General features: G+C 49.9%; 1 protein-coding gene across 16 annotated transcripts in view; it reads left to right on the plus strand.

Annotated features, from left to right (window-relative positions):
* LOC119397558 (paired box protein Pax-5) overlaps positions 1 to 27,626 on the plus strand; it is a 364,233-nt gene that overhangs the window by 159,068 nt on the left and 177,539 nt on the right. The window lies entirely within an intron of this gene.

Genomic DNA, 27,626 nt, shown 5'->3' on the forward strand with positions numbered 1-27,626 from the left:
ACAGCAGTGGTGGCGGCGGGAGCCGTTGAGGAAGGGCCCTCCACATCGCAGGTGCTTCTCACTTCTCTGACTGCGTTTTCTTTTTTAATCTGTTTTGTACATGCGCTGCGTCGGCCCTTCATGGTTGCTTCACGAACGCACACACGCGTGTATCGTTGAGCTGACCTGGCTCGCGCGAAAACGCTCTATCGGTGGCCGGTTTACGGCTTCCCCCCAGCACAGGGCGGGCGTTAAGACAACGGTCGCCCCTCATCGAATGCGCATGGAGAGAGCGATGGGAAGAACGAGAAGAGAGACACGCGATCCGTGCCATCGGGCAGCAGCCGCGGTGGCAACCTGTATACGTGCGCACCGGAATAAAGCGCCCATTGCGTGCGTTAATGGCAGCTGCGGGCACTTCTCCGTTCACTTTGGGGAGGAGGCTCCTATCGCACATAGTCCCGTTCGGGTCTCAGAGAGAAGGGTCGTCAGAGGTCAGCTGTTTGTGGGTGAAGGACAACGTAATTGGCCGAACTCTAAAGGTGAATGTCCCACGCCACCCGTTTGCGTGTATATAGCGGTGCTTTCAACTGGTAGATAGGTGTACTGGGGGAGACCACATCCTCACGTGGTAACACTACTTTGGTGCTGTTTACCTTTCATTTTTCTTTTTTTTTTTGCTGGCTTTTCATTGGCTTGTGCTCGAAGATTCTGGTTTACCTAATTTATTGTTAGTTATAGTCACGAGAAAAAAATATTTCTTAAATACGGTTACTTCAGAAGTCTCATGCTTTGAGAAGCATAGTTTCGTTTTACCGTAATGTTTTATTTGATACGCATTTCTTATACTCGTCACACGTTCACACAGTGGCATTCAAGAAGGTGAATAATGTAGGCCTCCTTTGTAAAAAAAAAAACGAAAAAATAAGGCAAGGCCAGCCAGCGCTAAAGCTCTAGCCCACAGCTAAGGCACTTCATAAAAATCTACCGAGACATCATTACAATGCGGCCAGCAGCCGGGTGTGACATAACAGCTTTGGTTTGTCTACGATGAGTGGGCATGAGCGCAGCATACTCAATGATCAGTAGAATCACTGCGACAGAATGTTGCGAGCATGACTGTACTACTTACCATGCTTTGCCATGCACTTGCGAGGCGACTCAAATAAGACCTCATTTAGCACATATGGTGCTTTGAACTCAGTGGCAAGGCGGATTGAGACATAAACATAAGGTAGTGCTGCATTTGAAACGTGTTTGTATGTCTCTTTGTAAGCATGATGAAATATATCTAGGCAAAGCTAGAAGAAAGATCTTTCTTCCTTGTTTATGTGTTTGGACGAATACGAAGCTGCGCAGAGCGCGTGATTTCTTTTCTTGCTCCAGTAGCGGCGTTATTACTCCAGGTAATCTCAACTCGTTTTTTGGAGCGGGAACTGTTTCGAGCAGCTCTGCCAGACCACCGCCCTCTTAATTCAACCTACTTCGTATGCTGCCACTAGGTTCCTGCCGCACACGGGGCAGCCTGTGGCCTCGGGCGTAATTGCACAACGAAAAAAAAAAAAAAAGAGAGAGATCGTATTAGGCAAAGATGCTGCGGTAGTACATGGTGGCTGACCCGATCACACGTCTGACACTCAACGAAAAGAACGCGTTGATGACGAATGGCCACGCGCACGTCCATCGTTTCGGTCAATACACTCACAGTGTGACGCGAACTTAATCGGAACTTTCTTCCATTCTTCGAAATGTATATTCAGTGAGAACTATGCCCGAGACACCGGTATTGTAACACGCACACACAGTATTGTGCTATAAGTTGTATATCGGGCATCGTGGCAAGCCCTGTATAAAACAGCCGCACGCCGACCGTACTGATTCATCATCTGAGCAGGCGGCGATCCGCGAGCCGGGCAAGCAAAAGGAAAAAAAAAAAGACTCGGAGGAAGGATCTCTGGGAGAACAGCTTCACGCGCTGCACGGCTTGGCTGGAGCACCCGAGCAACAATAACACGTCTTCAGGGTGGTCCGGCAGAGAGTCGCAAAAGAGACGGTGCAATTATTGGCGTCTCGGGGATTTCATTTCCGACCAGGCAGCTCTCGCGCGATGCGGGAAGAAAAAGAAAGAAAAGAGAAGAATAGGAGCAAAGGAAAACAGTAGGCAAGAAAGAAAGAAAACTGGTTTATTGGGGCCACTCCTCTGAACACTCGTCGATCGCCGCAGAGGACTGGCTGCAACAACACAGCGGCGATGGCGGCGGCCGGAGGAGTATATCAGCGACCAGCTTGTGCCACGTGCGGCGTTGTGGTCTGATCGGCGGCCCATATCGCCCCCTTGTATCAGCGCGCGGGGAGGGAGCCGTTAATGAGCTCCCGTGGGCCCTGCCACCCGCGAGAGAATCCCCCCCCCCCTTTCTTCTTCTGGCCGCTCGTTGAAGCGTCAGCGCGCTTCTTCGTGGGGAGCTCGTGCACGCACGTTGTATACACAACCGCGGTCAGAAGGATGTTTATATCCCCCTCCCGAACCTCGTAGCAGGATGCATAATCAGTCCGGTCGGGAAGACGGACGCGCACGAGTCATGCCGGCCAGCCCAGCTACCGTTCTTTAATAGATCGGGTTGGCCACCGGTATTGCACCGCATCGGACGTCGTTCATAGATCGCGGGCTCAGTGATTGCCACCGCCCTGCTGAGCCGTGCGTAAGCTGGACTTTTTTTTTCTCTCCTTTTCTTCATCTTTTTCTTTTCAGTGGAAAGCAAGTATATACTCGTAAATTGCGATGGTATACTTTGAACTTTCGGCGCTTACAAGTGCGACCGCCGACATAATATGTCGTCTTGTCAGAGCCACCACGACCCCTTTTCAAGGGGTTTTTGCCCGAAATGGTTATGAATAACTGGGTCGCTTAGACGCAACAATGTGCGCCACGGAGAGGAAATGGACGCCGAGCCGCCCCTTCCGTCGCTGTAATTTGTCAAAAAACGCCAGGCCTGCGCTGAAACCGCAGCACAGTCACAGCGAAAGCTGGAAGAGCGGCGTTTCTAGAGCCCGTTAAGCTCTCTTGGGGCTACAATACAACTACACTAGAAAGGTACCCACTACCCCATAAATCACAATTTTTGTGAAGTTTTGAAGCACCTACTAAGCCATTATGCGTCTTTCTGCGGAGAAGCGAGGCACCAGCTACACGTCTGTAAGGCATTATGTGCACTTTGTTGACGCGACGACTGATGACGATGAAGAATTATGGCTCATCCCTTTGTAATGGGTTGGAATCTTTAAACTGCCCACCAGTTATGTAATTTGTATTGGGTTACGCCCGGTCTCTATTTCCCTCTCCTGTCATGCTGCATAACATACGTTGACGTGGGAGAGAGACGGGGGGGGGGGGGGGGGGTGAAGAACTTTACTGAGACCCCGAGGAAATGGATCACGCGCTTATGGGCTTCCTTGGCAACCAATACAAGTGCACGTGCGAGGAACCCACTACGCTATAAATCACTGTAATTTTTGAGAAGTAGGGCAGCAGGCACTGTGCCATTTTTCGTCATTCTACGGAGAGCGTTGGTACCTGCTAAACGCATGTAAGGCATTATGCGCACTTTGTTGATGCTGTGCCTGATGACGATGAAGAATTATGGCAGAGCCCTTTGTAACGGGTTGGAAGCATTCAACAACCTACTTGCGCAATTCGCATTGTGTGACGCCTGGTTACAGAATTCGCGTTGTGCGACGCTTGGTGCTTATTTTACTCTTCTACCACGCTATATTGCATATGCTAATGTGGTTCCTTCCCGACATGAAGCCTGTATAGGAACTTTTTGCAAAGCAGTTTCAAGCACCGGCATGGCTCAGAGGTTGAATACTGGGCTCCCACGCAGAGGGCCCAGGTTCGAACCTCGTTCCATCCTGGAATTTTTTCTTATTTCGAGCGATACTGGTTACGGACACCGGCGGCGGCGGCGGCGGCGGACAACTACGGCGCCAAAAACGGCCGGTGAAATGATCTCATAACAGCTTTCGCTGTAAAATTAAAGTCGTCCCTTGACCGGGGATTCTTACCAATAGACAGCTGGAACTTACAACGATCCTTTATCGATCGTTTGTTTTGCACACTAGCCCAAGCCCTTCAAGCTGAATTAATTTAAATATCGCCCTGCCGCGCGTGAATCCAACGCACTTGCCTCTTTGGAACCCAAATCGCCGAGGGAGGAACTAAGTTCACGCTGAAGACACCCGCTACCCTTTTACCGCGAGGCCCGTGGCCGCACACCAATTTCAATTTCTGTCAGCACGATACCACACAGAAAAACCAGTATAGATGAAAATGTCGAGCGCGGGTCGTCCACTTTTGTCCGCGTAGATCCGTTCCTCCCACCCCGCGTGCTGTCTGCATCGTGGTTACACACTCGAACACCACACTCAGTGTCTTCCTTGGAAGTCGCGCGCTGCGACAAAGCTCCGCAACGCTCTTGAATATTCATACGACATCTCACGAAGCGCGCGCTTGCACGAGAGGCGGCGTTGACGTGCATGCATGTGCGCGCGGCGGCAACGACTTGTGTAAGGAACTCCCCACCCACATACACAGCCCGTTGCCTTCATTTCCGCGGAGACAATGCCTTCAAATTGCTGAGCACGCGCCTGTGCACGCGCACGCGGCGGTTCTCGTTTGTTTGTCCCCGGGTCGGCCCCTCCACCCCTCTTCTTTCCTTTGCTCGTTTTCTTCTCTAGCGCGTGCGCGCGACTCCGCAAAGAACATGGGGCGAACAACCACGCAACGGTGTGTCATTGTTGAACAAAGAAGAAAGCGCGGGCTCGCTTATTATGAGAAATGGCGGCTGAAGACAAAGTCACTGCCGAGTCAAAAACCCGTGGAAATACGCCACGAAGAGCGCCGCAGCTCGGACAGTATAACACCACCGCTCACCGAGAAAACAATTTCTGTGCAGTTCCTTTCTTTCTTTTCTTTTTTTTAAAGTTGTCCGCACACGTGATAGACACGTATACTACACATCGCACACGACGCGTATGCGTGGCTGGATTATTTGCTTCGCGTATCCAGCGGTGCTGCTTATACTCCTCATATATCCTCCGCTACCACGCGCAGCAGGATCATTAATATACTGCTCCATTTCGCAAAGCAACGTTCAGGTATACGACTCTCTCCTATATATACGCAGCTCCAAGTTTATCGCCAAGTTATTGCCCCATCAAAACGCTCTACCGAAAGAAGAAGACCTGCTTTTAAAATATCAACAAACTTCATCGCTTCCTCGCGCTCTCAACTCATTTACTGCGAGAGCACGCTACCAAAGCGAACGCGTCCGTCTTCCCAAGAACAGCGTCTTTGCGATGCACAGAACGTCCATTTCTGTCTGCAACAATATTGTTCGCTATGGCCTCCTATAAGTGCGTGCACAGACGCGGCCGCCGTTTTCGGAGTCTCCGTGCACGGTGCGAAAATCCCCCCACACGTTGTCACTGATCCGTGCATTGTACAGAGCAAAATGTCTTCTTGAAGAAATGGTCACTTCTGCGTTATGGCCCTGCATTACGTGTATTCTACAGAAGTTCATGATGAGTGCGACTTTTGAACGGACTCGTAGCCCATTTTGGTGAAGTGTTTATTTTTATACCGACCTTCTCGTGGACAGCATATTTTTAAACGAACTCCCTGGAAGTGTTAACAAAGCGTGTTATGGTGACTGTTTGTGAATGCCACTGTTGTTTGCATGCGTAGTGAAAGGGAGAAATGCCTGCCCTCTTCGTGCGCATGCCTGTGCTTTTTTTGGGCACTATAAATGCGGCCGGCCACGGGTGGATTGTAGTGCGAGTGTTTTGTCACAAGACGCACGTGGGCATATCGTGCATTCCGATGTCGTTTCTGGCGACGCCGAGCCTCAAACCGGTACAACTTGGCCTGTACCATGCAACTTGGCAACCCTGCAGAGGCTAATGGGTAATAGCGGGGACATCTAGCATAGAGGACACACTGTGAAAATGTCAGACTCACGTGCACAGAGTCGATGTATACGCGTATGCGCGCATACATTCAAGGGACCAGCATAGCCCAGCCGCAGCGTCAGCTCGCGAAAGTGAAATCAACACACGCCGATCACTCTCATGCGCGGAGCAGGCGCTTTCATAGGCGTTTTATTTCCAGCTGAAGGAAGTAAAACAGAAAAGGAGAAGGCAGGGAGGTTAACCAGAAAACAACTTTTCGTTGGCTACCTACAGTGGGAGATCGGGGAAGGGGAAGAGAAAGAGGAGAATTAGAGAGGAGGGAAGAGAAAAACGAGAGAAGAGATGCAGTGAATTCACTGCAGCGTGCTGTTGTGTGTGTGTGTGTGTGTATATATATATATATATATATATCTATATATATATATATATATATATATATATATATATATATATATATATATATATATATAGTTGTCCTGGAATCATTGAAAAACTACGCCATGCCTCTTGAATCTCCGAGACCAATTCTTTTGTATGCCTCGGGGAGATGTGGTGTTGCATCACTGCTTCATAACATCCTTTATCCTGAGTGCGAACAGTTTGTTTATCGGTTGATACAAATATAAGTGTTATCTGCGAGCCTGACATGATAACGACAACGCGATCCCGAAAGGACGACGCACACGCAGCAAATCCAGTTTACTTGAAAGTAATGCTGCTATTCGAATATTTTCACAAATACGATGGCTCAGTGCGCACGCATCCTCCTGGGAGACAAATAGCCGAGTCAAACGTATACACGAAAAGTTCACGCGCGTCGATACCGTTTTGTATTGCTCTCATTTCGCACTTTCGGCAGGGCTGACGCTCACATGCATTCCAATCTGCATGCAGAGGGCTCCGCAAAAACCACTGCATTGAAGCGTCAGCCCGCCAGCAAGGCGTGGTTTTTATTTACGCAAAGCACTAGGGAGCAACGAACTGAGCCGTGCATCTCCTTGCCGAGCGTCATTCGTTAGCCACCTTTTTCCCGTCCCGATGCGAAGCCAACATTTGCGAGTGTGAGGGATATACTTGGGGGGCGTGCCCATCCCGAGGTGCCACGCATATACTTTTCTCGAACTTGGTCCGAGGGCTTTCGAATGAACCAGATAAAAAATTTGTAACAAGAAATGCGCGAAATTACTTCGTCTTATTTGTATACCCCGCCGTCTTTTCGTTTCCTTTTATTCTTCATGCCCAAAAAGACGGTGCATGAGGTGCGAGGCGACGTGTGGTACCATGCTCCATTTTTTTTATTTCGGAGCGTGCAAAAGAACGGTTATTCAGCAGCAGCCCAAGGCACCGCTTTGTGTAGAAATGAGGCGCACGTAAGATTGTTAGCAATTTCAGCCCGTCGCCGTCTTAATATCAGGATGACTCCGAAATGGTGGGCCTTGGCGCACCCGAGTTTTCCTTGACGAGCCCAGCGTGCGGCGGACGCCCCGGCGAAGTGACCCGCAGCGGCCGCGCCTCGCGTATATGCGCCGCACGGCGGCGTCTGAGCCGCTGCTCATCGCGCACTTCTGCACATGCGAGCCGGGTGTACGCGGCCCATATACACGGCGTTGCCCGCCAAAGTGTACACGGGTAAAGCTTAACACGCGCAAGCCGGGCGCCTTGCCACGGGCGCTCGGTCAGCCTTGGCGACCACCGAGAGTGCTATTAACGCGCAATGTAGTACTATACGGTGCCCGCTCATAAACTGTCGCGTCGCGGTAACCTACATATAAGCGCCGTTTCTCTTCGGCCAGGAATCAATCGAACACCGGAAAGTAGTTCCGCGTGGCCGAATTCGCTTTGCCGGGACCGAAACAAGAGTGTGTAACGTTAACTTTCGAACAATGAGCCTCGCCATCGTTAATATAGACGGCTTTGCCGCTAAAAGAAATGGTTGAGAAATGGCACTGCGGTTTAATTACGGGCGGAAGCAATTGGCCAACTGTTTCCGACTATACGTGTTCGTCTTTTCCGTTTAAGTGGACCGCGCCGTCGGTCACGTCTTCGAACCTCGCACGGAGCAACACGTGGCCGACCTCCCACGTTGTTGTTACGTGAAAAAATCAGCAACTATATATATTTCTACGCGAAGCGTTTAGCTTGCACCATGACTGCGGCACACTTGCGGGTGAAGACCATTATTGTGAACGCCAATTCTAATTTAACGTAGTATATACTACTCCAACGTATAAGTATACATTTAATGCGGCCGCGTGCGCGGTAGTTTAAGCGATGTCGTGAATACGTGTATACCCATAGGCGTGCACGGGAGGAGGTGGGGGAGAGTCAGGGGGGCACCCGCCCCTCCTATTCCCCTAAGAGGGGGAGCGCAAAGTCTGCTCCATGCATTGACTTAGTAGGCTATATGGGGAGGGGGGATGCTGCGGCGATGAACCTTCGCCCCTCCTGATGGGGAACCCTGCGCACGCCTATGTGTATACCGTTGTGTACGCACGAGATACTTGCGAAAAGCGAATCCAGAAACCACCGTATACACTCCACGCGGATCCGCGAATATATTTCCTGTTACCGGCAGCCAGCGTCTTATGACTATGTAGTCCAAAGTACAAGCGCCGTCTCTCCTTGTGGGTCGTTGTCGTATCGGGGGCCGCATATTGACGGTATTGCGGTATGAATTTGAATGGCTGTGCGCTGGCGTTATACACCTGAATGGATAAAATTCTGAGAATGCGGATTTCAGCAACCTCGGTATGATCCGATGCTTGCACTCCCTTTCTACCGTCTAGTTCACACCAGCCCATATCTGGACCGAGCATGTCCCTTCACATGTCAAGGCATACACCGAGTTCATTTCGCGCCACCCTGTTCTATAAGTGTAAGTAAGTTTCGGGATCGATTGGCAAAGATAACGGGCTCCGACTTAGTGGTCATGGCATATATAGTTGGTGAAGGCTGTTGGTTAGTGGCAAAGCACTGCTTGCGAACACTATGTACAAAATGACATTAACCGATTGCATTCTGTGGACGCCAATTCTCTGGTCGCCAAAGCGAACAGGGGGCGCAGCGGCCTAACACAATTGAAATGAAAAGGAAGGTTAAGGTTACGTTTGTGTTGTGTGTGTGTGTGTGTGTGTGTGTGTGGTGTGTGTGTGTGTGTGTGTTGTGTGTGTGTGTGGTGTGTGTGTGTGTGTGTGTTGTTGTGTGTGTGTGTGTGTGTGTGTGTGTGTGTGCGCGCTGATACTGTTGTCTTACTATTAACTGCTGTCGATTCAATCGGATTCAATGAAAGAGAGGGCACATATGCAAGCCATACACCCACAACATTTCTACTTTATAAACGCCGCGTATCTGTATCGAGAGTTATACAGCGGTGCAGAATTCACATGGCCTTTCGCTTGCAAATGCTTTTTGTCATAGGCTGACTGTCTTCGCTAACGATATGTCTAGTAGCAGCTGAATTGGCTGAAATTTTATCTGCGAATGATTCAAGAGGTAAAAGTTTTTGTTTCTCTTTCTTTGTCGTGTGTGTGTGTGTGTGTGTGTGTGTGTGTGTGTGTGCGTGTAGTGTGTGTGTGTGTGTGTGTGCGTGTATGCGTGCGCGCGCGCGCGCGCGCGCGTGTGTGTGTGTGTGTGTGTGTGTGGTGTGTGTGTGTGTGTGTGTGTGTGTGTGTGGTGTGTGTGTGTGCGTGTGTGTGTGTGTGTGTGTGTGTGTGTGTGTGTGTGTGGTGTGTGTGTGTGTTGTGTGTGTGTGTGTGTGTGTGTGTGTGTGTGTGTGTGTGGTGTGTGTGTGAATACTATATATGGGGCCCTGTTTCCTACACTGTGCCGATGTAAGAGACTTGAAAATAAGGAGGGGGGGAGCAGTACGAGAGCTTTTCGGCAGCTTGAGTGTGCTTTGTTACGTATGTATACGAGCGTACATCTGGGATTCCATGCACGTAATATTGCCAATCTTATCAGCCGCGTCACACCGACAACAGCGTGAACAAGCAATATACTTGCAGCACACAATAGCGGTGACAAGTTGCCCAACACGAAGAGCTTCGTACGCAGTGATCTTGTACCTTACACAACGGCACCGTCAGGAGAAGCACACTCGGAGAAGGACACGAAACTTCGAGTCCGCGTAATTCCGGGTGATGTCCATATGCGGACACGCGCACGAAATTTGTCCGCTGCGCGCCCGCAAGGCAGGTGGCGCTGATTCGTACAGGCCACTTATTTGTTTCCTTTTTCTACACAGTGGGGGAGGTCTCTTTGTGTTCCGTAATAGCCTCGCGTGTGCAGTTCTGTCCGCTGCTGCTGCTGCTACCAACGCGGCCTCAGCGGTGGCAGCGGCGGCGCGCTCCGCTCCGGGGCCGGTCGTCTCGCGGCGGCGGCAGCAGCTACCTGCCAGAGAACCGGAAACGGGGACACTTGCTACTGCTTTGCTGTCGCGGACTTCCTTCGCGGGCCCCACTCGCCTTCTCCCGGCAGGCTCACGCTGGCGTCGCGTGTTTGGCAGCTGCGCGCGACAAGGGTGACGCGACCGCGTGTAGCAGAGATATGCGCGCGAGCTCTCTGTATAAAAAGGCCGCTGTGGGAAAGACGCGGCGTGTGTTGCAGCGTTCAGATTCGGGGACGAGCAGAGTGACGACTGCGCACAAGCACGCCGAGAGCTCACACGGAAGGAAAATAATCGTGTCATGAGACCTCAGGTTGTTAGAATCGGTGAAGCAAAAACTGCGATCCAAGGTGCGGCACGTACATATTGGACGTACTTCTTGCCCTGAGCTTTTGCATGTGGAGCCTACCATATATATAACACGGGGGACCTTATCTTGCTACCTTTCTGGAGGCCCAGTGGTTACGGTGCCCGAAAGACGCGGGTTCGATCCCGGCCGTGGCAGTCGCATTTCGATAGAGGCGAGATGCTAGGCGCCCGTGTACTGCGCGATGTCATTGGAAATTAAGGAATCCCCGGTGGTCGAAATTATCCAGAGCCCTCCACTACGGCATGCTTTGTAATAACAGCGTGATTATGGCGCGTAAATCCGCACAAATTATTATTATTAATTATCTACATTGTTCTACATTGTGCCTATTGGTTAGAATCATTAAGTATACTAGTGCACCAGTTTACACCAGTACGCCAGTGCAGTAGTACGCCGACTAGTTGGTGAGGAAAACGAACAAATTACTTTCCCTGACGTCCATGGGTGCAATTTATATTGTTATGCACTTCCATCCAGAAATGGAGACGTCTATGTGCAGTACACGAAAGGGAGGCAGCCAGAAGGCAGCGAGATTTTTTTGTGTTCGTTTTTGCTCACACAAAATAGTTACTCAGCACTAACATCGCCACTTTCGATTGAACTGTATATTGACGCTAAAAGCGCATACAGTGCACCTCCTGGCACTTTCTGACAGAGGATTAGTTTCTTCAGGTTATTAGTGGAAATGGAAGCATGATAGCGTAGTATTGTTTAGTGTTGCGCTTCCTCATTGTAACTCGCGGTACCTCTCGGTTAAATAATATGCCTGACTTCGCAAAAAGCTGCTGTTGGAAATTTGTGTCTTACTTTTGCCTTTGCGCTGCAGCGGCCCTAAACCCACCTGTAAATGAAGCTTCATTGACGCGCACGTGTGCACAGCAGTGCTGCAGTAAAACTGAATAAGACTTTTGTGTGTGTGTCTGAGATGAAGAATGTCTCAAATCATTTAGGGCCTGCTGCGACAAACCTAACAGACTCAAGCGCGAGGCACGACGATTTATACTTCTCGTTGGAAACTGCAATATTACCGCGCAAGAATCGCTACAGGGGCAGCCTCGAGCACCGATTGCTACTTAACGAATCCTGACTCCGCCGAAACCATTGCAAGTCGCCTTTACGCTGACACTGGCACCGAGCTGCACTCAAGCGGGTACAAATTACACTGCGCTACGCCTTTGAATCATGAAATAACGCGGTTTAGTGACATTTTCAAAACACAAAGACGCCGTCAGTGTACATGCACGTGAAATTAAGTGGTACCACTTTTTTTTTTTTTATCGCTACCTTCTGTGCAGAGGCACCGCACGAACCCGCAATAAAATCCGTGCAACGAGTCGCGTATTTAGATAGAGCTCGGGAACGAGGGAGACCACCTCCTTTTTACCCGCGACGTGGGGACTGACGTTAGCGGGACGGGAGCGCGCGCCGCTCGAAGGGCAGCATGCGAATGAGGAGATGGTGAGACCGAGGGAAGGCTCGGGCCCAATGGGGACGCGGCTCGGAAGAGGTCCCCCGGGAGCTCTTTCTAGCCGCTCGAATGAAAACGCCACGAAGCGGACCCCGACATCGGGGGGGGACAGGTCGCACCGGGAATGCCGCGGTGGGAGCGCGCCCCGGCATAACTTGGTGCCGCCCGGCTGCGCAAGCGAGCAGCGACGATGGCCGCACTGGGAAGCCAAATGCTCCCGCCTGTTTCCCACTTTTATCCCGCGGGACGCGCAATCGATGAGAGAACCCCCCCCCCCCTATTCTAACCCTCTCCAAGCTCACTCGAAACGCGCTCGCAAGCGCGCACCAACATGCGCGGGCGCAATAGCTCTCTCGATTTGGCTTCCTCACTATATTATGCTGCCCGGATCGGACCTCGGCGACAGGGGAAGCGCTGATTGGAGGGAACGTTGCCAGATGCGCCGACGCAAACCGCCGCTGGCTGTTACGTTTCATTATTTCCTGGCGCCTGTTGCCCTTCCTATTTATTTATTTTTTGTTCTGTCGTCTTTTCCTCCCTCATTATTTGCGTCGTTCGGCTTATGGGCGGATTAGACGCGGACGCGAACGGTTGAAATGTCTCGCAAAAAGAGAGAAACACGTACTGTTGCGTGACGTAAGCGAGTATAACCCCGTAGAGCAATGGCGAAGCCTTCGTTCATTTCGTCAATCCTACGGGCTGAAGGGCCGAGGTGGGGAAGCAGCGTGGATAGAAGAAGAAAAAAAATTGCGCTTTTTTTTCTTTCCTTGCCGTTCCTGGCGCGGTGCTGTTCGGCTGCTTGTATTGACGTAATAAGGGTGAAACTAATGTGCAGTAGCTACTGCGCGCCTATAGACGTATCCTTACTTTTTTCCGTCACAGGTTGCAGCGTGGCAACATTTTTTTTCTTGTGTTTTTAGTCAGTGTGAAAATACAGCGCAGACGACTACACAGCGCTTGTGTCGTGCACTTCCTTGTGTTTTCATGTTCCTTTTTTTGCGCTGAACATGGCGACTACCTCTGTGCAGAGTGAGTGCAACGCGCACTTTGTTAGTGCAATGCACACGCTTGAGAGTGTGTGTGTGTGTGTGTGTGTGTGTGTGTGTGTGTGTGTGTGTGTGTGTGTGTGTGTGTGTGTGTGTGTGTGTGTGTGTGTGTGTGTGTGTGTGTGTGTGTGTGTGTGTGTGTGTGTGTGTGTGTGTTTTCAGCTTCATGACACAAATGTCTGACTGAGTAGATAGCATAATCTAGCTCTCTATTTCATACTGCTCTGCATATTTTGGCAAATACGCACATTGCTCTTTCACCTGTCAGTACTAAAAAAAAAAAGGGGGGGGGGTAGTGGGCGCCAAATGTACAATAAATTTTGAGGAAGCTGACAATCAATACCGGCAGTACTGCAAAGGCAAGGCGAAGCAATGAACAGGTAAAACTAATAAAACAAAATAAATAAATGAATGAAGGGAGAAAGAAGAGGGAATACATGAAATCGGTGAGAAACAGCGCCAAAAATAAGCACACAAGCTGAGCGACTCGCCTTTCGTGATGTGTCGCCTTAAAATTCCGTCTCGAGGTGAGGACGTGAACGCGCGCATACAAAAACAGCAAAAAAAAAAAAAAAACACAGCGGACAAAACCGAAAGATCGTCGCTGGCAGCGGCGCTGACACGTCTCGCGCGTTCTCGGCGCCCGGGTGGGAAGACGGGTGGAGGAACAGGACGAAAATGCGAACGTAAAGAAGAGGACACAAACGAAAGAAAAATAAAACGTTAACGAAAGAAGAGGAACACGCGAAACACCTAGCGGCAAGACACACGCGTCTGATTTGGCTTTCAAATTATCGCGCCGAGTGAGGACGGAAGAGAATCCATCTTGGTCTCCAAGCCGGTGAGCTAGCTCTCCGTCGCGGCGCTGAAGGAATGCCGCGCTTGCGGTGCTGGCTCGCCGAGCCGCAAGGCGAGACCCCCAACTCCTTCCACTCCTCCTTCGTTCCCGCGTGTGTCGCCGTGCATCGCAGACGCACGCACGTGTCGCCTAGAAGAGTTAAAAGTCGCGCAGTTTTGAACACCTCCCCAGTGCAGCGAGCGCGTCGCCATCGCTTCGCGCCCACTATGTACGGCAAAACAGCGCTTCGTCGCGAGCCAGCACCCGAAGGGGGGCGACCTTTTATATTCGCGCCTCGCCCTTCGCTGTGCGCCTTCTCTGCTTGACGGCCGCGCTGCAGCAGCAGCAGCAACACCCACAGAGTCGTCGTCCCTCTTCGATATCGTTGCCCTCAGCTGCACGATCCGCGTCAAGCACTCCGCGGTCTTCCGAGAAATAGTGTACCCGTATACAACGGCGTCACCGCCTCGGGCTCGTGTGCGGGGCTTGCATGATGTTTGTTGGTGAATTAATTGGCGCCGCCGTGCCTCGAGGAAGAAAGGGGGTATTGCACTGCGCCAGGCACCACGACGCCCGCGGCGACCGACAGCGTCGCTGTACTCGATCCCTGAAGCGGCCAGGAAACGAGCAAGCCTCTTGGCCGTGCGCGTCGATTTTTGGGCTCGCGCAGCCATCGCTGCACAAAGAGGAGAAGGAGAGAGAAATGGGGAGGGGAGGGGGGTCAGTTACTGCGGCTGCCGTGGTGCACGGGGATAAACGCGCCCTGCCCCTTCCGGCACTCTGCTCAACAGGGCGCCTCGCTTGCAGGGCCCGTAATTGTCAATAAGTCGGCGATAGCCTGTAATCATTTAGCGACGCAAACCGCGAACAAGATAGAATCATAATATGATGAAGAAACGAAGAAAGGATACTTTCGCGTCGAGAGTAAAAGGATATGTAGGGAGAGAGGGATACGAGGCGCGGAGGCCGTGTACGCGAGACGCTGTACAGCCCCGTCATGCTCACTGCCTATATTCCGTGCCTTATGATAAACGGTGCCCTCTGCAACCTGTGAGATCGCGTGTGCCGCACACACGCCGTTTATTTACGGGTGCGCAAGCCGATTGCTACGCCTTCTATCATTCAATTAACCGCGACATATAGGCAGGATAATTGCTTCTCGCAGTATTTGTGGAAGACTGGTATTAGAGTTAGATGCTTAATTTATAAGAAGAGCGGGGACTATTGCTGATGTGTGGCTTTTTGCGTAGTGATACAACGGCGCGCGCACCCAAATCGCAACTGATAATACGAAGCTACGGGCGCCCAGGCTGGAAGGGGTGTCGCAATAACAGGAGTGAACTAATGTGGCGTGACCAATACAGGCTGTGCCCTTATCAAATTATAAGCTCATAGTTGCGTTGGTTGCATGCATAACAGCACCGAGAATGAGGAGGAACTCACTGCGAAATGGTGACGTATGTCGGACGTTCTCTCAGGTATATTAGGGTGGCCTATACAAAAAGGGAAGAAGAAACCTTGATGGAAAAATGAGCGCTATTCGCAATGCCCACGAACTATAGGTGGCGCGCCGTGCTTTTCAATATGGCGCCAGGAGGAGGGTCAATCCGTTTGTTAGCATAGGAACAGATAGGACGTGCAGACGTATACCGTGCCACTTTCACCGGATGAAGTCATGAGCTGCGCTGAAATGGATATGAGACTAAAATACTTTCCGAAACCATGGAAAGTGCTAAGTACTCGCCACCTAATTATTTGCTGCGAAGTGAAAGGTTATATTTCAGCTCCGTTACCGTGCATAACGATGCTTTGCGAAATCCTGCGCGTGCTACACAAAACCTGTATGAACTAGAATTGACGTATGAGCTGAACGGCACTCCGAGGTAGTACGTACCGAGCCTGCCTGACGGATTTGCCGCAGTAGTAGGCCGCCAGCGAGCGCCATCGCTGCTGCGCGTGATGATGGCTTGCAAACATAAAAGTGTTCTGTGATAATACCCCGTCGTCATTACTGCGCAGTCGAAAACGCGGAGTTACGTCTTCAACGGAACACAAGCATTTAACATGCCATTCAGTAGCGCTTGTGTCACAGCCATGCTGAGACTCATGCTCTAGCCGTGTGTACTTCACTCGCATGTTGCAGGTTCGATCAGCACGATCGAAACATGAATATCGAAAAGAATAAACACGTATGCTTTTCGCAACGTCGAAGAAGTTCACCGAGAGGCGTGGATTGTGGCCGTGACTGCACGTTCCATCGCTCTAACCATTTCGCTTCGTTGGTCGAGCTCGAGCGTGAATTGGCGGCATGCGGCGCTCCATAATATCCACAACAATCGTGATACATGCAATGCATGAGAAGAACTATGCTTTTATTTTGATCTCGCTCAAGGATATTATACATTAAATACAATCAAAGTGACTTACGAGCGTGACAGAACATTAACGCACGAGGGGACGTGAAGTGCAACTCGCTCATCGTGAGCTAGCAGCTGATTGTTCATCGTCGCTGTCACTCTCGGTGCTTTCAGTCTTCTACGTCCAGTGAAAAATCCTCGTCGTCAAGATGGTTTCTTTCCACATCACTGCTGAAAACAATCTGAAGAATTTCCTCCGCCGAACGACTTCGACCACTCCGCGTCACCACGTTTACAGACAGACGTCTGGGCGCGGAGAACGTTTTGCTCTCACACCGGTCAACAAGCAAATCGCTTGCAGTGTGCTGCCACCTATCAACAAACGTACAAAAACAAGCGGCGCAGCGGTGGCTATGAAACCCAACACACTGGCGAAGGACGGCGTGGATGGAAAGCGTTCGCTCCATGAAAGGCGTCGAGCAGACGCGTCCTCGAACGATTGAAACGTCGCTCGCACGATTCGTAACAGCGCTTTGCTGACAAAGGATAGAGGCCCTATTTTAATGTATCGCCAACTTGAGATCGCTCAGTTATACACGAGCACGTCGCGAGCCCGCGCGACCTCCCTCCCGCGTACAGTGTTATGGGACTCATGCACTACAAGAAACACTGACCAATTATATATGCAAGTAAAATAGGGTGAGCTTCAACTGAATATTTCAGACGATAACATTTAACTTACCTACGTGGCTACAGAAAGCCTCGCGAAGCTGATAGTATGTGTACACTGTGGGCTAGCATTGAAAGCGCGAGTTGCCACGTATTTTCACGAAAACTTCGCGTCTCGCAAGAACGAATCAGATTTCTCGTGTCACGGAGGGCCCGGTTTGTTCACTGATGCAGGGAACATGCAAAGTCGTAGTGTTCCTTTCTTGCCAACGCGTTAACACTGAGGCTAGCACAGCCGAACAAGGGAGCGACTGCATAGTGCCGCCATTTTGTCGTCTACTAACCCTCCTCGAGAGGACGCTCCTGAATTCCGCTCGGTGGCGCGACAGTCCTATGGGCATTGCGAATATAGGATATTACAAACATTCGTTAAGTTATTGGACATCACAAATGTTTGATGCAAACGTTCGCCTCAGCGAATTGGTCGTATTCGCTTAAAAGTTGAAACCTATGGGCGGATGCTTTTCGCTTAGATCTGAAAACTTCCAATGTGTCGGTATTCCCCAAATTTTTTTCTTTTGCTACGTGCTGTGCTGTTCGCAAAGGCATATGCCAAGCAATTATGACGTCGGACGTGTATGTAATGTGACCAAGCGCACTCACGAGAGAAAAAAGAGCGTCAATCGTAGTGGACAAGCGCAGTGCGATGGTATGACGCACTTAAATATAGTGAGCCATAAATATAGTGAACACAGCAAAAAAAAGTGGCCGTATACATGCATGTTACTTTGTCTTTCCTCGAACAAGATTAACTTCTCGACATTACATGCGATCAGATTTGGCAAATTCTGTTTTAGTTAATACATCAAGTTTGCAGCCATCTTATCTGCGCGCGCGTTCAATGTGCTATTCTCGATAGGGGAAGAAAATTATTACTTCAAATTAAAACAAGTTGGTCGTGTCCACGTACGGAGACTCTTGGCAACAGAAAAAGAAAAGAAAACACGGATTTGTGGAAGAGGCCCTTCCAATTATTTTCTAGCGGTCTGCCAAAAGGCGTAGAGGCGTTTTCACTTGGCACTGTCTCTTCGAAGTAGGCTTAGCAAATTCGAAACAAGCAAGATGATCGGGGTACATAGAGAGCCTAATAGACGCTTGCATAGATCCGCTATTGATGTGCGAGTGCGTTAATAAGTCCGAGAAATGGTGGGCAGAATAAGAGAGAGTGAGCAACGAACTACCGCCCAAGGTCCAAGATATCTGAGCAGACGAGGCGCCTTTTCCTGGAATAAGGCAAATGGTTTAAAAATTATACAGAAATAATAAATAGAGCAGAGGTGGTGACAAGTTAGTTGTAGATCTGTAATCATGCCGCGGTAGCCCCAGCGGTGGATCGGCGACAAGCACTCTCTTCCGGCTTATGTGCGTATAAGCATGGCCTCGCCGCATAAAACGCGACACTCCGGTGAAATCGTTGAGCTTTCTTTTCATGACAGCATGCGCTTCTGTCGTCGTTTCAAGGTGACGCTTGGTTTCTCTGTGTAGTGTTTGTTGTTGCCTGATAAAAACAGCACATTCTTTGCTCCCGTTCTACAGTTCATCAGTTTTACCTCTCGCTCTTCTTTCTTTCTTTCCTTTTCCTTTCTTCTTTCTTTCTTTCTTTCTCTTTCTTTCTTTCTTTCTTTCTTTCGTCCTTTTACTTTACTTTTTTCTTTTTTTGCAGAGTCAATCCAGACAATGTCTTTCGAAAGTATGGCTTCCCCCAGCCACAGCATGTGCCAAATTTTGTTTACTTAAAAAGCTGCCGTCATTGCTGGTATGTACAGTAAATATCACAGTAACTATCCTCAATATCACGTCGAAAAACAGCATATGTTTTCCCGCCTTATGTAGTTAACAATGACCAGATGTGTTGCGAGAACTGCCGTTCTTTTCAGCTTCGTATAAAGATGACTTTGCTCAATCCAAAGGAGGTCAAATTCTCGGGCAATGTAGTTTGCCTTAGAAAACTCATGAAAAATTCGGCACTATGGATCAACAGAGAGAAATACTCGAGGTACACGCATACATTGTGTCGATTTCTAATGAAGCTAATCTGAATTCTTCACAATTTCATATGTAAACGTATCAACACTGGGCTGGATTCACGATGCTGTTCGTATATGTTTGTATACGTTATATCTGCCGAGAGCAGGCGCCGTTAGTTTGAAGAAGGGTACACAAGACATCAGACAAATGGTAAAGCTTCGGCATATGGCCAGTGAAGAGATTCGAACCGTTAGAGACCTATTCCTCTTCACGAGTGAGCCGGACCAGAAACTAACCGTTTCTTGTGGCTGTAAGTGAATTGAAACGGGAGAGAAAAAGAAAAGGAAATAATAAGGTTTGGCACCTTGCACTAATCGAGGAACATTGCGTATATAGTGCAGATATGCGATGTAACCAGACACAGTTTGGAATAGTGCTCGATAGCTCCTGTATACGTTAATTTAGATTCGCTCTCTCTGTTCCCTTATTGCCACATTAGCGTTTCATCCAGTAAATTTTAACTTTCCCGCGAAATGCACAAAACTTTACCAACATCGAAGAGCATGATCCAAAGCCCATCCGGCTTGAGTTGATAAAAAAATGTATATATTATTGGGTACACGTAACGGGAATACCCAGAAAGTTAGACCGGGATGCTGATTGGATAGATGGTAATATATATATATATATCTATATATATATATATATTATATATATATAATATATATAGTATATTATATATATATATATATATATATATATATATAGTATATATATATTATATATCAAGCCACGTCGATCACGGGCCTCATTGAAACACCCGCAAGGGCTGAATCCCTTCGACGCACTGAACCTAAGTTATAGAGCCTTCGCCCTCCCTCCGCAACACTCTGCCAGAAGAAAACCGCTTTTTGTTAATCCACAAACAGTACAATGTCAATCTGCGGAAGCATCAAACCCGGAGGGACGCGTTGCTCCAGCTCGTTCTCAGCGAAGGGAATATAAAGCCACCTCGGTGATATTCTGAGACAGAGAAAGAAGGAAAGGCAGAGCAGTTAACAAGACGCGCGAAACGGTTTGCTACCCTGCACTGGAGCAAAGGGACAAAAGAGGTAGAAAGGAAGGAAAAAGAACACCAATCACGCGCACAAACATTATCATGGGTGTGCCATGGGATTACGAGTATACATGAGTGTAATATGTGCCGTCAACTGATGAAAACGTTTATGCTATATTGTGGCCCACGCCGTTACACCGGCATCTGAGTCACGCATAACCTTTCGTTTAAGCATTGCAAGATGGTCATCAGCGCTGCTATTACCCCTCAAGTCTAGGGTAATGCGGTATTTCATCATTTGCAATGCGTACGTGTATACGGACAAGCTCACGCATGCGCACGTTGTGTAGTCGAGAGATGTGTTCGCAGCGGTGTGCTTTGTATGCACGCGACTCGCCAGTTTTGCGATCTTTTTTTTTTTGTGTGTCCTTCCCCCTTTCACTGCGGCCGAGCACAAATCATAACGTACGACGGACAGAAGCCATGGATGCAGAGATAGAGAGTGCGGACAGGGAACGCACCGTCGTTACTTACGCGGAGAAATAAAATGAATAACGACCGCGAAACGGGAAAGGCGGAGGATGAGTTCGCTATACCTCGACGTCTCCTGTCCGCTGGTTGACCCCCAATTAAACCGACAGCAACCTTTTTCGCACCGTCTGCCGAGCAGCCCCGCGAAGCTCGGGAAAAACAAACACACCACCGCGGAGAGAAGGGAGGGCGAGATAGCATCGGCGCCGCTGCTCCGGCTCGCGCAGCCGCTTGGCAGCACCGCAGCTGAATCACGGTGGCGGGGCCACTCCAATTGGAAAATCGCCGCCGCCTCCGCCGCCGCACATGAACTCCCCGGTGACCGCCAAGGCTGGACGTCGTCGCCGGCCTGGGCCGACAAGCAAGAGCTCGCGCGCGTATTTCACCCTCCCTCCCTCCTCATCTACTCCGTACCCCACCACCCCCTGCATCCGCGACGGTGCTTTGTTCGTCCAGATCAAAGGACAGGAAAAGCTGCGGCAACGACGAGGGTTCAAGGGGAGGCGGGCTTCCTCCCCATCGCCCCCCCCCCCCCCCCCCCCACACTCTTCGTCCGGCGACGCCGACCGTCCCTTTAGTTTCAAAGTCATGTCAGGCACCGGCACCCTTTGTGCCACCGGCGTGGCGTGCCCCTTTGTTTCGAGCATCGCGCGATGAATTCGTTGATGCGCTCTCCCTTCTTTGCGCAAGCATCCTCTGCGCGACTCGTCACTCGGAGTGGATGCCGCGCGGTCTTGGTAGTGGGTCGGAAAAACCGACGAGCTGCGCTTTCTTGGGGTTTTTCTTCTTTTCCTTTTATATTTTTGTTCGATCTTGCCATATCGGTGACACGTGCGAGTGGATGTGAGCGCACACACTACTAATGTTTGATGCAGCTGCCCCTATATCATTGCATCAGTTATGGTGGTGCTCAAAATTATACAGGAAATAAAAGCATTGAAGTCGCGAGTTCGGTTACAGTAAAAGGTTTCAATGCGCCTAACCGACAGCACAGGTCAGGATGTTGTGGTTGGACGAGAGATATTTGATTACCTGATTAACTTTGTAAGCATATTTATTTTAAGGTATTACTCCATAACACATCTGTATGGAGAATATAGCGAACATCGTGTATCTGACGTCTATGAAACCATGTTGTAACCCTTTCATAGCCTGCACTTTCTGTGTGGCGAAATTTTCACTTCAAAGCAGAATAATAGTTTAGTTACACTTTCATTATGATTTCTTTAGCACGCGCACTTGCGTGCCTTTCCGGGTCAAGTTCAAGTATCGAGTAACGGGAATGAATTCATAGCGTGAATTTCTAACTTCGCGTCGATGGCGGTGTAAGCACTGGAGCCTCACGCTGCCGGTATAGACGCCAGGTTCATCATACCCGCTGCGTTAAAACTTCTTTCTTGCGCTTCGCACTGTGCTTTCGCGGTGAGGACGACGAGCGCGTTGAAAGGTTTTCGCTTCCACCTTTCGCGGCACTCGGCGCAGCGGGATGACGGGGCTGTAAGCACGCGGGCGGGCGCCACCCCCGTTGTGTAACGAGCGGCCACTCCGCGCCGACAAAGCGCGCACCGGTGACAGCCCTCGTCGCTGGCTGCTTTTCGCGCGGCAACGCCTCGACGTTCTTCGCTGCGTCCGGTAGCAACGTCGACGGCGCGCACGCTCTCCGCGGCACACGGTGGGCGGCTGGGTGGTGGTTACGGGCCGCGTTTTATCGGCGCATTCGTTTGGGCCGCGAAGGCCGCGCCGCGCTGGTTGGCGTGGGGTGATGAGGCGCGGTCTCCGTTGCACAAGGTGGTCAAGGCCAGTTGGCGTGTGTGACATACGGATCGCGTTCGTCGCGGCGCCCAGTCCACGTGGGGCCGAGGACAGCTGGCCGCGGACGAGACGCGGGGCCCTTGATCAAAAAGTGACATTGAACGAGTAGAATGCAAAAGGAAAGAGAGTGCACCTTTGTCGGCACTCGGCTGTCGCGGCAATAAAGAGCAGTGTTGACAGCGGGCACAAGAAAAAAAAAAAAAAACACGGGAAAGCTTCACGTGGAGCAGTCGCGGGTTATACAGGAAGGGTGTGCCGCACTCAGCGCTTCGTCATACTTTCAAAAAATAGCGCTGGATTTAGCTGCTCCGGCTGCGTTGCAAAGTTAGAGTAACCGCGAACTACTGCTAGCGTATACATATATATATATATATATATATATATATATATATATATATATATATATATATATATATATATATATATATATATATATATATAAGTTGGTTCCACTGATGACAGGAAAGTGGGATCATTGCTTGCAAACCTGGCTGCTCTCGTAATAAAGCTTCAAATATTTATTTGGAGCTTTATTACGAGCTGCTGGCCAACGAACATGGGCAGAACCGCAACATTATTACAAAAGCCACGAAATCCAGTGACAAAGTTAACGCTGGTTCGCAGTATCGAGTAACCAACTGATCGAAGGTTATATATTAGTTAACCTCCTTGCCTTTCCTTCCTTGCTTCGTTCATACTCTTTTTATTTTCCCTGGAAGTGTGCAACAAACACGGCACCATTACCGCACTGGCTCGTCTCATCCTCCTCTTTTTTTTTTTTTTTCTGGGGGAGGGGGGGCAATCAGGGCCATCCACACCCCGTGTGAGCCAACGCGCGCGCGCACAACCCGCAGAGATTTGTCGGGGCCGCTCGGTGCCACGTGGCCTCATGGTAATCATGTTGCCTCGTGCAAGGGGACTCCGCCAGCAAACGAGGAAGTGCGCCGTGCATGCCATTTTTCCACCTCGATCCATACGGGAGAAAAACGGGCAGAAAGAGCAGCATACGAAAAAGAACGCAAAATGGGGAACATGGAGAAAGAAAGAAGAATAAAGAAGCGCGCAGAGGAATACGGCAAGTGTAGTAAATAACAAATAAAGTACAACGAGAAATAAATGGGCGAGACAAGCCGCACCTAGCGGAATTGCGGCAACCCGACCTGCAAAAAAAAAAAAAAAAAGAAAGAAAGAAAACGTCGCGAAGGATAATGCACATCACGTCTGATGTTACCACCGTCTCTGCAGCACGCATGGCACGACCAACAAATGCGCGTAGCAGTCGAGGCGACGTCAGCGTCGCGCCCTCCATGGAGGCGCGTGCGAGGCACATCGCGCTGATGGCGATGTCGCCGCGTCGCCTGAGTAACACGCGTGGTTTGTCGTATACCCTACGGAGGCCTGCAGCGTATGCTTCCGAGACACGGATAATCTCTCTCTCTCTCTCTCTGGAGTAAATCGGGTACGGGCGCTTGTGCAGTTTTGATGTACCCCCATGGCCGCGATGGCGTGCGACAGGTTTCAGCGAAGTTGCACAACAACGTCTTCAGTTCACACTGAGCTGCTCGCGTGGCGCTGCGGCACACACCCTGCCACATTCATTTAACATGCGAGACCGGACTACGAAATGAGCCAGGAAAAAAAAAAAAGAAAAAAAGCTTTGCTGCACGGATGTCATGGAATTCGCCCGCCTCGCCGCGTCACGGATTAAAACGCGAAAATTTAGGGCTAAGTAATGCGTGTACTTTCTTTCGTTTCCAGCGTCTATTGTTCGTGTCATGTCCGCGTAAGCCGGAACCTTCGGAAATGCTGAGCTCGTGCGCATCCGATAGCATGCACTTGTCAACTATTCGTGTAACCGGTGAAAGAAACGCGTCAGGTCTCGTAACATCGTGAATGAGGCGGAAGTGTATACTCAGAATCCTTGAGCGACTGGGCTTGTCGAAGAAAACTCTGTGTATAAGCGTCACGCGAAATGTCCGCGTTTAAACTTCTTTTTCAAACACTTCGCGGTGGCTTATACAATGCGATAGTCCTGTCGGCGCCGTCGCCTTCACGGCGAGGATCCGACCCACCTTTTTTAGCCGTCTTCGATCAGTGCTAAGTGGGCTGCACGCTTCCGGAACTGTCAGCGCATTCCGAGCGCGAGAGGCATATTACCGAGAGCGCGAAGCGCGCCTTTTTATAGGATTTGAATGGGAGCTCGCATGAATCGAACAGGATCTTACGGAGGGATTTAGAAGGTCCCATTTCCACTACTGGATTGATTCAACTTTTCACCGCCGCCGTGAACCCCTCAAACCACGCGCGCGACTTGGCCAGCTGCCGCTGAGCGCGCGCCTCCCGAACAAGGGACTTCGCCGCAAGCCATGACGCACTGACAGCGCCGAAAGGTACTACGTCCAGCCATCATTATCAGCGCCCGCACGAGCCACCTTTACCCTCGCGAGTAGCCGCGAGGGGTGAGGAAAAAGAAAAAAAAAGAAATTAGGAAAGCAGCAGCAAGAAGCGTAAGACAGGCGCCACCTTCGCCCCACTCTTGCTCCCCCCGTATTTTTCCTTCGCTCCGGAAGCCTGCGTGCAGTCTAACCACAAGCCATGCAGCCCGCGGATCCCCATGCCTCTTCGAAGTCGCTGTTTCGTCGATACTGCAGGAAACACCTCGATCGCGGGCGCACGCTGATTCTAGGTAACTCTGTAAAAGAGAAAGAGGGAAACAGAAGAAACGAGAACAAACAGAAGCCAGGCGCGGCGGCGGCGGGTATTCAGTCGCCGAGCCCGCTGGAGTAAAAGTTTCAATTTCACTCGGGAGCACGCATTTCGAACCGGAGACTGGCGAACCGGCTTCTGGCGAACCGTGGAATGTGCGCCCGCCACGTTGGCTGCACCCAGCGACTAAGCAGATCACGAACGCCATTTTTGAGTCTTTTGAAGTAGTGCGGCGCTTCTCACTGTCACGATGCCGGAGATCTGTTACGAGGAGGCGAGCAGAGTTGAGGGCGGCCAGAAGAAAGTAGACAGAGTTCATTGGCGGCCAGGAGGAAGCCCCGCGGTGCTCGAGTTTTCTCCCTCTTCTTCGCCCGTTCAATGGAAAGAAAGGATCGAAGCGTAGACCGGCAGCGCAGAGCACGTATATACTGAATTGGAGTGCAATGCGCGACCCTTGCACGAATTCTGGCGAAACTTTTCACCGCTGCCATGGAGCGCTGCTTACCAGAGCCATCCCTCCGCCGCCGAAATATGTTTTGGGAGTTTTTCTTCATTCAGTCGCTCGCCAAGCGTTTCCGCGTGTGATGTGCAAGTATGGGCGCGACGATCCTACGGGAAATGCAATTTTCGCTTATTTGAGCGTCCCTGGTGAAGGAATCAGCCGCAAAGAGGCACGAGTGCCGCCATGGCGCAGATGTTTGTGAACTCGAGAGGAGCAGGTCCAAAAGGGGCCTTTCCCCTGCGTCCTTGAAAGCAAATCATCTCTCACCAATTCATGTTTTCTCATTTCTTTCCCTGGTCACGACAGCTTCCCTACTCTGTATTCTTGACATGTTGTGCAGAGCCCACGAGACTGTAGATATTCTCAATTTGAAAGTGCCACAATTTCGGGAGGCCTATTCGACGGCATGAAAAAGAAAAGTAATAATGCGATAACGCTTCCGGCTGAGGCATTATCCGCCGCCTTTGTGAATGGACGAATAATACGAGCCCAGGGCCACGCCAAACTGAATATGCGCAGGCGAGTTCACTTTATCATGCGTATACTTCACGTATCTCACTGTCATAACAAAAAAGCAATGAAAGTATCGTCAACCTGTGGTTAGTTCACTTATTTAACGAAATTTTCAGTGTGGTGCTACCGACAAGGGTCACGTGGCGTAATGCGTTGCGCAAGCCGTAAAAGGACTGTGCTCCAGCAATCCAAAATAAATACTTGATATTCAGCAACTGATTAATAATAGTAAAGTTTGGGTGCAACAGAACTATGGCTGTATATTCATTCATTCATTCATTCATTCATTCATTCATTCATTCATTCACAGCAATACGCACGTGTTTCTTAAGCGCACTTTATTGAGTGACACGCGTATGCTTGAAGCTATTTAGTAAAACAGCATGATATATGTGCCTTCTTGTGCCACAAACGTCAACGTTTCGGACTTTGAAGCATATAGATCGTCACAGTGAGCGGCAAGCAAATGAGAGCGCAAAACTCACCCAGGATATACTCCCCTTCCATGCGTCATTAACATGTATCCACCGAAAGCTTTGAAAATCGAGTGGTGTATACATAGAGCATCGTGAAATATTTCAATCGGGTGCGAGAGCGTTACATTGCTACTACATGATCAATGTATAATGCCAGTACTAAACCATGGTGCTAAAATTTGGAGCATAAGAAGAAAGAGAGTTGAAACAAAAAATGTGCCGCGTATGTGCGTACTTCGCTGTAAATTTCGTCGAAAGACGATAGTCTTGTGCCGGTCGTACTACACGAGAACTCCTCCTCTACGTTGAACCGCCGCATTTGCCTCATAGCGTCGCATTTTCAGCGCAGCTTAAGAAACATTAGGGTCTTTAGAATTACTTATCTACGTATATTCTAGTAAAGGAACACACCACCTAATACTTACGTATTGATGTTGCGCCTCAGATATGCGTAATATTTACTTTTTGATCGACAGTGTTCACAAAACGGCTGTACCAGTATGAACGGCTGTACCAGTTCAAGATGGCTGGGCGGTAAGCAAGTGGTTAAACTTTGGCCGGGTGGCTGAATCAGGTGACAGACAGACAAACAGAAAGACAGACAGACCAAAATTTCTACGTTTAAGTTCCCCAAGAAAGACTATCGTCTTTAAAACGACAGACGTAATACTAACCAAACGAAAGATCATAGAATACAGATATAAGGAAAATACGATTACTACTTAACCTATAGTTTCGACTTATAGAGTGATCTGGCTTTGCACGGATTCCGTGGTCGAATGGTTTATTAATGGACAAGAATGGGGTAGTTTCGACTGATTACTCTTCGCTATAGGGTCTCGTATAATGAGAGAGACAGGGGTGAGGAAAATGAGAGTGACCGAACTTGGGATAAGCTGTATGCGCATGCAGCATCCCATACA

This window comes from Rhipicephalus sanguineus, chromosome 1 (genome assembly GCF_013339695.2).
Source record: "Rhipicephalus sanguineus isolate Rsan-2018 chromosome 1, BIME_Rsan_1.4, whole genome shotgun sequence".
Lineage (NCBI taxonomy): Eukaryota > Metazoa > Arthropoda > Arachnida > Ixodida > Ixodidae > Rhipicephalus > Rhipicephalus sanguineus.